Genomic DNA, 4278 nt, shown 5'->3' with positions numbered 1-4278 from the left:
TCTTTTTGAATGAGAATTTTCTCCAGGTAAATGCCCAGGAGGGGTATTTCTGTTCAAATGGCAACTCTATTTTTAGGTGTTTTTTGGTTTGTTTTCGTTTTTTATTTTGAGGAGCTTTTTTGCTGCAACAGGGGCATTCAGAAGTTCCCAGGCCAGGGATTGAACCCACGCCACATCAGTGACCTAAGAAGCAGCAGTAACAATGCCAGATCCTTAATTCACTAGGCCACCAGGGAACTCCTCTTTTTAGTGTTGTAAGGAAACTCCATAGTGTTTTCCATAATGGCTGCACCAATTTACATTCCCACCAACAGTGCAGGAGGGTTCCTTTTTCTCCACACCCTCTCCAGCATTTGTTATTTGCTAACTTTATTTATTTATTTTTTTTAAGTTCTCTTTTGTCTTTTTTAGGGCCAAACCCATGGCATACGGAGGTTCCCAGGCTAGGGGTCTAATTGGAGCTGTAGCCACTGGCCTACGCCACGGCCACAGCAACGCCAGAGCTGAGCCACATCTGTGACCTACACAACAGCTCATGGCAACACCAGATCCTTAACCCACTGATCAAGGCCAGGTATCGAACCCGAAACCCCATGGTTCCTAGTTGGATTCGTATCCGCTGCGCCACAACGGGAACTCCTATTCGTAGACTTTAATGATGGCTATTCTGACTGGTGTGAGGTGGTGCCTCGTAGTTTGGATTTTCATTTCTCTAATAATTAGTGATGTTGAGCATTTTTTTCATGTGCCTGTTAGTCATCTATGTCTGTTTTTAGAAATGTCTATTTAGCTCTTTTGCCTGCATAAACTATTTATTAACAAGCAGCACCGACACATTTATTTTTTCTTGGACACACCCACAGTACGGCCACGGAGGCCTGTGGTCTTGGTGTGACGGCCTTGGACATGCAGTCCCCAGAAGTGAGGACGCAGTCTCCTTCAGTCACTCCAGGTCTTCACGGAGTTTGTTATCCAGACCGTTGGCCAGGACCTGGCTGTACTTCCCATCCTTCATGTCCCTCTGTCTATTTAAGAACCAGCCTGGGATCTTGTATTGGCGTGGATTCTGCATAATGGCGATTACACGTTTCACCTCATCCTCTGTGAGCACTCCTGCCCTCTTGGTGAGGTCGATGTCTGCTTTCCTCAGCACCACATGAGCATATCTCCGTCCTACACCCTTAATCACAGTGACAGCAAAGGCAATTTTCCGCTGCCATCGAGTACTCACAAAATATGCTGGAACTTCTTAGGGATTTCTAGAGACATGGCTGCAGCACTGGTGGCGTGTAGGCCTCCAGTGAAAGAGCCTTTTGCCTATTTTTTTAGTTGAGTTGTTTGTTTTTGTTATTGAGTTGTATGAGCTGCTTGCATATTTTGAAAATTAAGCCCTTGTCAGCACATCATTTGCAATATTTTCTCCCAATCTATAGGTTGTCTTTTCATTTTGTTTATGGTTTCCTTTGCCATGCAAAAGCTTATAAGTTGGTTTTCTGGTTGTTGGGGTTTTTTTGTTTTTTTGGTTTTTATTTGTTTGTTTGTTTGTTTTGTTTTGCTTTGCTTTTTAGGGCTGCACTCAAAGCATATAGAAGTTCCCAGGCTAGGGGTCTAATTGGAGCTGCAGCTGCCAACCTACCCCACAGCCACAGCAATGCTAGATCTGAGCCATATCTGCAACCTACACCACAGCTCACAGCAATGCTAGATCCTTAACCACCTGAGCAAGGCCAGGGATCAAACCCACATCCTCATGGATACTAGTCGGGTTCGTTACTACTAAGCCATGATGGGAACTACAAAAGTTTAAAAGTTTAAGTCCCATTTGTTTATTTTTGCTTTTATTCCTATTTTCTTGGGAAACTGAGTGGTCAACTACTTTATACTCCAAATCCCAGGAAGTGAATCTTGATTAGTTTACATCAACTATGGCAGTTCCCTTTCTCTTGCTTGCGATTGGTTTAAGAATATGCATTCAAAACAATTCTGGCCAAAATGACATGGGGGTGAATTTTCTAGCAATATGTAGGAAAGATTTATTTTGACCTTAAAAATGGTGTCCAGGAGTTCCCATCTTGGCTCAGTGGTTAACGAATCTGATTAGGAACCATGAGGTTTCTGGTTCGATCCCTGGCCTTGCTCAGTGGGGTAAGGATCTGGCGTTGCTGTGAGCTGTGGTGTAGGTCCAGATGCAGCTCGGATCCGGCATTGCTGTGGCTGTGGCATAGGCCGGCAGCTGTAGCTCTGATTGAACCCCTAGCCTGGGAACCTCCATATGCTGCAGGAGCGGCCTTAGAAAAGGCAAAAAGACAAAAAAAAAAAAAAAAAAGGTGTCCAGAAGGAAAGAGTCCCCATCATTTCTGTCTTTGAATGTTGTGTGAGGATAAGATTCCTGGAACAGTAACATCAATCTTGAGGGAACAAACCTAAGGACAGAAACTAGCAAGCTAAGGAGGCCAGAGACTTGTCATTAAGCCATTCTGAGACATTGAATTAACCAATTTAAGAGCACTTCTGTCTTTAGATAAATAAATAATATCTGAGATAATGAGCTATCAAAAAAATAAGGCAAAGTAAATGGTGAAAGACTGATGGAGGAATGTGATATTTTATATGGGATGGCTAGGAAAGGTCTCTCTGATAAGATGATGTTTGAAACTCAAAGGAAGTGACAGAAAAAGCCACATGAGCTATCTGGGGGATGTGCAATGGCCTCAAGGTAGAAGTGTGCCTGGTAAACTCCAGTTACAGCAAGGTCAGTATGACTGGAGTGGAGTGTGTGAGGGGAAGAGTGGTAGGAGATGAGGCTAGAGAGAAAATAATGGGGCCTGTTCATACAGAGCCTTCTGAATCATGTTAAGAACTGTGGATTTTTCTCTAGTGATATGGGGAATCGTTATAGGATTTTGAACAGAGTTAGGACACAACTGGGGTTTTACTTTAGAAGGATCACACCAGCTGCAATATGAACAAAAAGCTAAAGACCACAAAGGTGGAAGCAGAGACTAAATATGACACTCTACCCACATCCAGGGGAAAGGTGATGGTTGCTTGGACCAGAGTGGTGGTGGTGATGAGAAGAGGCAAACTTTCTGGAGATGTTTCTAAGGCACAGCCACCTGGGTTGTGTTGGAATGTGAAAGAAAGAGAAATCAAGGGTATCTCATAGGTTAGGCAAATGGTTAGAATTTGCCATTTACTAAAATGATAAAGACTGAAGGAGAAGCAATTTGGAGAGAAATGCATGTTTATATTAAATTTGAGATGTCTCTCAGTATCCAAGCAGAGAAGTTAAGAAGGAAATTAGAATATATAAACTTAGGATTTAGAGGAGAGTCAGGCTTAAGATGTAAACTGAAAAGTCATCCGTGTAGAGTATGTATTTAAAGTTATGATAATGGATGGACTTGTTAAAGGAATGAGTACATACAGAGATGAAAATTTCAAGGACGGAGCCATGGGGCATTTCAACTTTTAGAAGTCAGAGCGGTGAAGAGGAAGCAGCAGAGAAGACAGAGGAGCAAACCATGAAGCAGGAGAACTAAAATAGTAGTGTCCTGCAAGTCAAGTGAAGTTTCTAGAAAAAAGAATTATGATCTCTGTCAAATACCGCTGAGAGATAAGGTAAATTAGGATTTAAGAGTCAATCTTTAGATGTGACAACTCGGTGGTCAGTGCTAACTTTGGCGGAAGTTCCCACTGGACAGATGGGGGTAAATTCTGATAGAGGTGGGGCTCAAAAAAGAAAAGGAGAGGAGTTCCTGTCCTGGTGAAGTGGTTAACAAATCCGACTAGGAACCATGTGGTTGCGGGTTCAGTCCCTGACCTTGTTCAGTGGGTTAAGGATCGGGCATTGCCGTGAGCTGTGGTGTAGGTCGCAGATGCGGCTCAGATACCATTTTGCTGTAGCTGTGGCATAGGTCTGCAGCTGCAGCTCCCATTCAACCCCTAGCCCAGAAACTTCATATGCCGCAGGTGCAGCCCTAAATAGAAAAAAAAAAAAATTTTTTTTTGAAGGAAGGAGGTGAGAGAAGTAATGTCTTCTTTTCATCTTGGTCCTCTCATGCCTCCTTTTGGAAGTCAGAGGGATGGACCTGCATGGCCCATCAGCTTTCCTGCAAGTAGCATTGGAGCCCCATTTAATCTGGGTGACCAGGATCTAAATGAGTTTTAGATGCATTCATATAAAGGGTTTTGGAGGTCCTGTTGTGGCTCGGCAGTAACCAACCCCGACTAGGATCCATGAGGATGCAGGTTCAATCCTTGGCCTTGCTCAGTGGG

At 43.4% G+C, this 4278-nt stretch overlaps 1 pseudogene; it reads right to left on the bottom strand.

The window, feature by feature from the left end:
* Window positions 1-837: 837 nt before the first annotated feature.
* On the bottom strand, window positions 838-1269 carry LOC100152460 (small ribosomal subunit protein uS13 pseudogene; annotated as a pseudogene).
* Window positions 1270-4278: the final 3009 nt, after the last annotated feature.

Source organism: Sus scrofa, chromosome 1 (assembly GCF_054392235.1).
Source record: "Sus scrofa isolate SSC_HxYL_T2T_F1_AM1 chromosome 1, Sscrofa_HxYL_maternal_Yorkshire_Landrace_v2.0, whole genome shotgun sequence".
Lineage (NCBI taxonomy): Eukaryota > Metazoa > Chordata > Mammalia > Artiodactyla > Suidae > Sus > Sus scrofa.
The sequence above is the reverse complement of the archived record's forward strand: the minus strand, read 5'-3'. Positions and strand labels throughout refer to the sequence as shown.